This window comes from Gobio gobio (genome assembly GCF_949357685.1).
Source record: "Gobio gobio genome assembly, chromosome: 3".
In the NCBI taxonomy this organism is placed as follows: domain Eukaryota; kingdom Metazoa; phylum Chordata; class Actinopteri; order Cypriniformes; family Gobionidae; genus Gobio; species Gobio gobio.
The window spans coordinates 20,531,013-20,541,521 of record NC_137099.1 but is presented as its reverse complement, the minus strand read 5'-3'; the positions used below and the strand labels follow the sequence as shown (position 1 = coordinate 20,541,521).

The window sequence follows — 10,509 nt, the reverse complement described above, 5'->3', positions numbered from 1 at the left end:
GCCCAGAGACCTGGATAGACATTTAAAACTGCTAAAAGCGAAGTTCTTGATGTCAATTTCCGTTAAAGGAATTAAGGGCAGATAAAATCAACATCCAACACCTTAAATAAGATGCGAAAACAAGCACAAACCCATGACCTATTATTGCTGAAAATGACATTCATCGCTCAAATAATTTAATGTTAGCTTATAGTGAGTGAAGGCATTTCTGGCTGAATTCAACACACAGTTTTATGACTAATCTAGGCTTTTGTAATCCATCACAAAGTCATTTCCAATTATCATCAGCTTCAAGAGCTTTGCAGCCCTCCTGCGATAGAGAGATATAATCAACACTTTGGAGTCTCGCACAGATGCAATCATATACTGTTTGGTATATATATATATATATATATATATATATATATATATATATATATATATATATATATATATATATATATATATATATATATATATATATATATATATATATATATATATATCAAACAGCACTGACTAACAAAGGATCCTCTCTAAAGTCTTTGTGTGTGCATGATAAAGCGTTGCCAAAGAATGATGTCTGTTGGTTGCCAATTAGCTTTGATTGCTGTTTTAGGTGTTCCAGAATAATAGCAGAGCACGTAAGAAAGGTTTAAATTCTCCAGGGACTCTAAAAAAATAGATCTATCATGAGGCCAAATATTTGAGGTTGGAATACTTTAAAGCAAGACAAATCAACAAATTCAACATCACAAAATTAATTAAAATGATGTCACTTCCTTGGAATCCAATTGTTTAAAAGTTATCTGATCAGATTTTGGCTATCGGATTGGATCACATCTGGAAAATGGGTTGTTCAAAATAAATAAAAAAATAAAAAAATCACAATTCCAATCTTGATTTGCATCTGGATAATTTTTTTTTCCATTTGTGTTGTTCAAAACTGTAAGATACCTTTGTCCCAAAGAATCAGGACTATCCTGATCCCAGCAGAATGGTGGATTTAATGATCAAAAATGTAATGTAACTTTAAAACTGGTCAAAAAAAAAAGAAATGTTATCTCAAGAAACTTTCCATTCACTCTCAAAACTTAAGTTCTTTGTGAATGAATGCAAAGTCTCTTGGGTTAAAGCAAAACTTTTGAGAGAGAATGCAAAAGCATTAATATATAATTTTTCTATTTGAATATATTTTAAAATGTAATTAATTAATGTGGTGGCAAACCTGAATTCTCAGCAGCCATTACTCTCGGCCTTCAGTGTGACATTAAACAGTTGTTGTTGTTGTTGTTTTGCAGATCGAGGTTGATTTTGATTATTTCAGAATTTTTGATGAATAGAACATACTAAACAAAAGCATTTATTTGAAACATATTTTTTTTAACAATGTAAAAGTCTTCACTATCACTTTTGATCAATTTAATGCATCCTTTCTGAATAAAAGTAATAATTTCTGACCCCAAAACTGTTTGTATGTATTTGTATACATCTAAAAATATTTACATTACAGTATGTAAAAGACTATTTTCTGACACATCATATGGCTAAAAAGATGTACATCTTATTCATAGGCTGGGCTGTATAAAAAGAGAATATGAACAAAAACAACCATTTTAATAAAGTTTTCTGAAATGGGTAATATTGCCACACCATAACTCTCCCAAAACAATTCCATTTTCATTTAGTAAGTTTATTTTGGGCAAAATTCCATTGTTTGGTTTTAACGCAAACTATTTTAACAACACTTTCTGTGTCTAAATTATAGTTATGCTGAAACTGAAATTCCAAAGGTTGTTTCTCTCTCTCCCTGTCTGTCTCGCTGTTGGCGTGATGGAAAAAGAAACACTGTCAGCAAGAAAATAAACCCTCCCAGCCAGACATTGTGAACAATTAAATTCCTGAGCAAGGTAGTCAGGGTAGAAAAGGAACATCCTCATTATTGTTAACACAGTAGATATGGAAACCAAATATAGCAATAACAAATAGCATGCATATGTTTTACAACCATCTTATTCAGGAGATTTTATTGGTGATTTTAATTAGCATAAAGAAGGATAGAGCAGTTCCAGAAAAATAAATGATACAATAAAAAAGCAGCAGAACATGGAATATGTATGAGGCCATTCAGCTCAATATCAGTTAGTAATCTCCTCACCATCAGGGAGTAAATAAACAGTTTGTATACACATAAAATGGATGGAGCAGAAGATAAACAGCGAATTTATATGAGAATAAAATTCATTTAAAGGGTTAGTTCATCCAAAAATGGGAAAAAAATGCACCAATTACTCACCAATTACAAATATTTTAAATAAAATCTGAGAGATTTCTGTCTGTGCATTGACAGTACACACAACTACCACTTTGTCGTATATGTACTTGAGTAAAAAAAGTACATGAAATCATAACCTAATCCACATGAATTGATCGGTTTAGTCCAAATATTCTGAAGAGACTCGATCACATTATATGATGAACAGATTTAGGCTTTTATTCACATATAAACATTGATCATTGAACCTAAACAGAAGCTCAAATGTGCTGCGTGACACGCAAATTAACCTAATTTGTTCTCGCATGTCAAGCAAGCATGCTAGAGCTTCTGTTTACCATAACTGATGTGAGTTGATGAATGTTTCTATGTAAATAAAAGCCTAAATTCAATCTTTCCAGTGTATAAAGCGATCATGTCTCTTCAGATAATTTTTTCAAAACCGCTAGATTCACATAGATTAGTTTTATGATCTATTTATGAACTTGTTGAATCATCAAAGTGGTAGTTGCATATCTGCCAATGGAGAGATAAGACAGAAAGCTCTCAGATTTTAATTTAAAAAATTGCATTTTGTTCCAGAGATGAACGAAAGGGTTTGGAACGACATGAGGGTGAGTAAATGATGACAGAATTGTCATTTGTGGGTGAACTATCCATTTAAATAAATCACTTTTTTATCTACACTGTTAGACTTTACCGCAATTTTACAGTTACTTACCGCAAAAAAGCCCAGTAAAATACCATTTATATTATTTACGGTTAGCTACTGTAATATGCACTGCATTGTGGGTATTTTTAATGAAATTTACAGTAACTTACTGTATATGGGAATTTGCAGTATTTTACTGTTTACGTAAAAGCAGTAGTGCTACTGTAAACAAAGAATACACACACACACACACACACACACACACACACACACACACACACACACACACACACTGGATGTTTAAAAGTTAAATAAAAACATGTGGATGGAAGGATGTAAAATTAGTTCTTTGTGGGAGACAAAGAAGTAATTTTTATATTTAGTATTTTCTCCTACCCTTTTCACATTTTCGGGTTTCTCAGAGCAGAAGTCGTCATAGTTGGGTTAAATTGTATAGTGGTGAATGAGAGAATACAATAATTATATATTTTTTGTGTGCCCAATTGCTCAAATAGCAAAAGAAAAACTCCACAATAGTGATTTCACAACTTTCAAAAAGAGGAAAAAATAGAGTATAGAATAAATAGAGTAAAGTATTAGTGTTATAAATGTATTTCGAATTCGCCTCATAGGAGGAGCTTCTGCCAGCGGCTCGTCTCGTTGAGAAATGACTGACATGGGCTGTGTTTACACGTCTTTTTGTGTTAAAACTGTTAATGTGTGACAAAACGTAGTTTTAAGACTTTTTCAGTCGGTAATGTAGTTGTTTAAAGCTCAAATCTGTGGTTTATTTATAAGAAGAGTGCCTATTTTAACATTTTATCTGGTGTTTTCGGAGATGTGAGCTCCAGTGAGTCAGCGGCGTTCAGCGCTTGTTTACCCGGCGAGAGTAGACTTTCCTCGGCCAGTCCTTCTGACGTCTGCCGCTGGCTCTGATGTCTCTGTGGCGTCTCCAGCTATAATTAGTCTTGTGGAGATTTAACGGCCCATATTTGCTCTCATGGATCTATAATTTGTTCCCTGGCAAATCGTTTAGGCTGAGGGCAAAGTTAAGTTTCATTACTTGTTTATTGTTCGGCTATAAATGTACGTTGCAAAATAAAATGACGGATCATGAGATATAAAATGCTAACGGTAGGCTACACACACACACACACACACACACACACACACACACACACACACACACACACACACACCTACTGTTAGCATTTTATTTCTCATGATCCGTAATTTTATTTTATTTATTATTATTTTAATGCCAGAGTAATACCAGTACAAGTGTGGTGATATAAATGTAATTTTTAAATGTTTAAAAAATATATTTATAAACTTTGCTTACACCTCACACAATTTAAATTGTTTACTCGCGTGCCAAGCCCGCGCAAATGAGGTTTGTGTCGAGTGCGCGCATAACGGACGTCCCTGCCTGTGGATCGGATCGCCAGACACCAGCTGCGAGCTTTCCTGAGGTAAGAAGTTTTTATTTGACAAATTTATCACAAATGTCTTTGATACTTTTAAAACGTAAACCAATATCCATTAAATATAGCTACATACATGAAGAAAGTAAATAATAATATCGAATTGCTATTACTATATGACAGTCTCGGGGAACTGTTCGTTTTCCTCAAGAACCGCTTTCATAACCCATTAAATTTGCATACAATTGACTAACTGTTACCTGCATTGTACATTATGTACCAAATGTTGTATTTACGCGAACAATGGTTTCCGTCTTTTCACGGCCAGTTATAGTTACATATTTTCGTTGACAGTTAAATGTGTGTGACGCCATTTGAAGGAACGTTAGCGCCTGAGCGGTGTCAAAGGCTGTCTCGCGCGCCCGCTCTCTCTCTCTCTCTCTCTCTCTCTCTCTCTCTCTCTCTCTCTCTCTCTCTCTCTCTCTCTCTCTCTCTCTCTCTCTCTCTCTCTCTCTCTCTCTCTCTCTCTCTCTCTCTCTCTCTCTCTCTCTCTCTCTCTCTCTCTCTCTCTCTCTCTCTCTCTCTCTCTCTCTCGAAAATAGAACATTTACGCCAGTGTATACACCAGAGGATTAATATATATTCAAGTAAAATAATAATTAGTTCAAGTATGTTCATTGTGGCTTCTTATTTATTATATTATTTCATATGAATTCATTTTTACATGCCACTGTAGGCTCTATTATTGTCTTCTCTCTTTTTTCAGTGTTGATAGTCATTTGATTGTGTAAGTGGTCAATCTAGCAGTCATCCTATATCTGTGAATTATCATGTGCATAACATTTAGGCACCATTAGTCAATAAACATTAATGAAAATTTCTTATTTTTCTCTCTTGTGTCAACAGGAGCTAACAACACCCCAGAAAGAGCCACAGCACTGATCATCTTTGGCTTTGTAAGTATATATTTTGACTAACATTATGTGATTAACGTCTTTTAATGCATAACATTTTATTATTTCAAAAATACTTGTTGCCTACATTTCCTACTTGGCATCTATTTGTTATCTTGTTGTGACTGTTTAGTCTCATGTGGGATATGTCACTGCATAACATGACAAAGTAATTAAAAATGATTCATTGTATGCACTTAAAAATTTGTGTAACACTTTACAATACGGTTCATTAGTTAACTACATTAGTTAACATTAACTAATAATGAACTGCACTTATAAAGCATTTATTTATCTTTGTTAATGTTAATTTCAACATTTACTAATGCATTATTAAAATCTTGCTAACATTAGTTAATGCACTGTGAACTAATATGAACAGCTGGATTTTTATGAACTAACGTTGACAAAGATTAACTAATGCTGAACAGAGGTGTTGTTCATGGTTAGTTCATGTTAACTAATGCATTAAAGGGTTAGTTCACCCAAAAATGAAAATTCTGTCATTAATTACTCACCCTCATGTCGTAAGACCTCCGTTCATATTCGGAACACAAATGAAGATATTTTAGTGTAAAGCTGATGGCTGAGAAAGGCTTCAGACAGGCCTCCATTGGCATTCAGTACATTGACACTTCCAATATCCATGAAAGGCACTTAAAACGTCGTTACAAAGTCCATCTCACCACAGTGACTCTATAATAATTTTACGATGCGACGACAATAGTTTTTGTGCGAAAAAAAAAATCAAAATAACACCTTTATCCAACTTGTTCTCGACTTCCGTGTGTGCCTCCACGACGCATGCGCGAGAATATGACGTAGATCCGGCGTTCGGGAATCCATGAAATACACACTTAAGCCCCATTTTGAGAACTACGCCGAGACCTAAAGCACGATCAATGTAGAATTCAACATCTTAGACACGCGCGTCTTCCTCTGCTCGTAAACAAATCGCTTCTGGGTCATGTGTCCGAACGCCGGATCTGCGTAATATTCTCGCGCATGCGTCGTGGAGGCACACACGGAAGTCGAGAACAAGTTGGATAAAGATGTTATTTAGATTTTTTTTTTGCGCACAAAAACTATTGTCGTCGCATCGTAAAATTATTATAGAGTCACTGTGGTGAGATAGACTTTGTAACGACGTTTTAAGTGCCTTTCATGGATCTTGGAAGTGTCAATGTACTGAATGCCAATGGAGGCCTATCTGAAGCCTTTCTTAGCCATCAGCTTTCAACTAAAATATCTTCATTTGTGTTCCAAATATGAACGGAGGACTCACGGGTCTCGAACGACATGAGGGTAAGTAATTAATGACAGAATTTTCATTTTTGGGTGAACTAACCCTTTAACTAATGTTAGCTAATACAACCTTATTGTAAAGTGCTACCAAAATATGTATACATTATTTTATATGCAGATCATATCCAACCAGTGACCAGAAAACAGAGAGACTGAGGAATAGAGAAACGGACAAAGCTGGACTACAACTAAAACCTGAACTAAAAACTAATCATGCAAGTATGTACAGGTGCAAGTATTTAATTATTTGCAATTTCTGAGAGACTTTTATCTTTTAATTTTCAGCCAACCTCGTCTTATGCTGCCTTCATGTGCTAGAAATTTCCTACTTCCCACTTCTGAAGTTGTGATTACGAGCTCATCACATTCAGATTTTGACTTGAGAGGGCGTTCATGTCCAATTTTTTAACTAGGAAACTAGTTCAGTAATTCCAATAGCACGTGAAGGCAGCATAAGATGTCAGTTGAGCAGGAGGTGACGTTTGACTACCACACCACAGGTGATATGAAGTATATCATATCATGAAATTGCTCTTATAGTCAGGGTGTCCGCGGGGTTGTAAAAGGTAGTAAATGAAATTAGCCAAAATTAAGGGCATTAAAAAGTAGTAAAAAGTACTAAACGTCATCTGACGAGGTATTACATTTTCGAGCCCAATTTTTTTTAGATAAATTTTCAATTTGTGTTAAGGACAGGCCTTTTTTTTCTAAAATTCGCGTGGATTTATTTATATGTTTAGAGTAGGACCTGCGCGATATCGTGTGAGGTGGTGTTCGTTCGCGCGCGCTGAAACAAACTGGGTCCGCGGCTGGCTTGCTGACAAACATGTACCTCGAGCTCGCTTCCATTCAGTAATTAAAGCATGGGGAAATGCAAGTTTTCGGACCTCTGGCTGGAGGACTCACAATTTAAAGTCTGGCTTAGGCCAGTAGTTTGCAACAGCCGCGAGGCTTATTGCCACGTCTGCAAGAAGACAATTAATATAACCTGGGTGGGGGTGAATGGCGTCAAATCGCACCAAGCTAGGATGCACGGACGTAGCGAGCAGCTTCCCATACCAATGTTCTGTGCTACAGATGCATCAACGACCTCAACCTCCACTGCTTTGCCCTCAACCCCGACTGCTCTCCCGATTCAAACCACTGCCAGTAGCCTAACGTTAGTCTAGCAGCATCATCAACAGTGCGTGACAGACGGCAGACAGCAGACGCTATGCCCTATCACCACCGCTACATTGCGAGCTGAGGTGCTGTGGTGTTTAGACCTTGCAACTAAACACCACTCTTTAAATTTGAATCTATGGCATTGAAGAGCTGTTTCGAAATATGCAAGTTGCTTAAAGCTTGGCATACACTGTGCGATTTCTGTGCGATTTCAGCAAGGTTACCTACTCACACTGTACGATCGCATGCGATGTAAAGCCAAAGCTCACGGTTTATGTGCTCACACCATGGCTCGGATCCTCGAGCGCGACTTGTCTGCTCACTGTATGAGTGAAGATTTAGCATTTACTATTTATGTATATAAATGATTATTATTATTATTAGGGTAGGCCTACTTTTATTATTAAATTGATAATACATTTAATTTGCCCCCGTGATAATTTCATAATGCATCAATGCACAACCGACATGCTGCATAATAAAAGAATAGATAGATTAGCTTACTCCTCATTATTTAAATACATTTTGCACAATTAAACAAGGAATTATAGGCCTATAATTAAAATGATTATCAGTCTATAATATGTCAGAACACTACAATAATATCAGTATTATCAGAAAGTAAGAGCAGCTTTATTTAAAAAAAAACTTGTTTAACACGAAATGGGCCTATACTTCTCTTCTAATTTGTTTCACAATATGGGCCAAAAGAGAAATATTAAGAATATAAATTCAGACAGTTGTAGGCTATACGTTATCAGCATATGTTAAAGCAGATTTATATAAATAAAGAGATATCTCTTGTCTCTGTGAGAATATGCGCCGAAAGCTTGTCAGATTTTACGTTCACTTTCAGTAGTGAATAATTGACCAGGTTTGAGACTTCACCGACTCTCGCACACATTACGTTTTTGTGTGATATCCACTGACTCGCCTTCATGATTTAAAACGAAAAAGAAAAAAAATCTATATTGCGCCGTGAAATTGTTCTCGTTTCCCTCTGTACACTGCACGAACTATGAAGAAGATGTCTCCTTCCTCTTCTGTCTTTATTTCTATTCTCATCTCTGTGGGCAGTTGATGTTAAGTTAAAATGACCTCGTTACATTGTGATGCAATATGTTATTCCATTTGGAAAGATATTTCATTTACGCTACTATAGTTGCAGCTTGAAGTCGTGCTGGTATTAAAAAATATTTTGAAGGTATTAAAAAAGGTAGTAAAAGGTATTAAATTCAACTTAAGAAGTTCTGTATATACCCTGATAGTGTATGGAATGCTTTTTAAAGAAAATTTGCGGGGGGGGGGGGGGGGGGGGGAATGTTTAGATGAAGTAATGGAGATGGTGTGAACATGGCCTTTACATGTTCCAGCGTGAGCTGGAGGGAGGTGTCTTCCGTCAGCAGCTTGCTTTCTGATTGGGTATTGTTGCGTTTCACATGATAATCTCCAGAGCGCGCACGCTTGTCCTCGGGATAGAGATATATAATATAAGTATAACTATGAATAATAATAATATAACAAGTATAACTATGAATAACTGCTGTTGCACAAGTTGTTACCTCATCTGTCCATGAACAAATTTAGATGAGATAAACCATTTCTCACACATTTTCCCTCTGTTTTGTTTCAGATCAGCCATCAGTAGTTTACCAGTAGGGAGGCCAGCCAAGACCAACTGGGGTATTTTGTTCATACTTTTTGTTGCCATATCGTCATGATCTCTGCTTTGATTTGTTGTAATGAATTCAGTTCTCTATTTTTTTTCTGTTTTTTGTAATTGATTGTGACGGTGAATAAAAAATATACTGATGTACATGGACTCAAGTCTCTTATTTGGAATTTATTAAATGTATTATTTATTTTATTGCATTCATGTAAAATATTCAAAATAAAGTAATAACATATTAACATATGCATATTTTGTAAAATAAAAAGTAAAATAAATTACAGTAAAATTACTGTAAAAATTATTATACTGTAAAAATAAATTGCAGTAAGGGCATCATACTGTAAAATGAAATTGCAGTAAGGGCATCATACTGTAAAATTAAATTACGGTAAGGGCATCATACTGTAAAATTAAATTACGGTAAGGGCATCATACTGTAAAATTAAATTACGGTAAGGGCATCATACTGTAAAACACATTTACAGGTAAGCTACTGTAAAGGGGCAATTACAGTAACTTACTGGCAATAGTGCTGCCAGTAAGTTACCGCAAAAATACAATAAAATGTCTAACAGTGTAGGAACAGATAATCGAGTCACTGAGTTGATCTTCAGAACCAGATCAGTCCGATTCATGAACAATTAAACAGTTCATGAACTGAATCAAAAGATTCAAGGAAAAACCTATTCCAAGTACTGAATAGTGGCCTAATTTCCAGTCTTTTTTTAATGCACATACACACAAAATGCCTGAGGTGTCTTTGGCAGTTTAATTGAGGATATTAATAAATAATATTTGAAGAGACACAGATGTTCTGTTTGGGGACCATTTTCTCCATTTGGGACGCATTGTCAACTCTTTTGTAACTGTCCCCCAAAACTTTTGAATGATTTCAGGTGTCTTCAGAGGATAATAAACTAAACGTTACCTGATGTAAAATCAGATTATGACAGTAGACGGACTGCACACCCTGTTAAACATCCACAGACAAAAAACAAAACAAACAAAAAAACAACCCTGCAGAGGCTTAATTAAGCTTTTTCTGTGCATTACACCCGTGTTCCCGTTCACTTTGTGTGTGTATA

The 10,509-nt window shown here is 35.5% G+C and overlaps 1 long non-coding RNA gene across 1 annotated transcript; it reads left to right on the top strand.

Annotated features, from left to right (window-relative positions):
* Positions 1-3,568: 3,568 nt before the first annotated feature.
* LOC307123813 lies at positions 3,569-9,566 on the top strand. The gene is made up of 4 exons (XR_013816212.1): positions 3,569-4,378; positions 5,237-5,286; positions 6,707-6,807; positions 9,386-9,566. It is a non-coding gene; the product is annotated as an uncharacterized lncRNA (long non-coding RNA).
* The last annotated feature ends 943 nt before the right edge of the window (positions 9,567-10,509 follow it).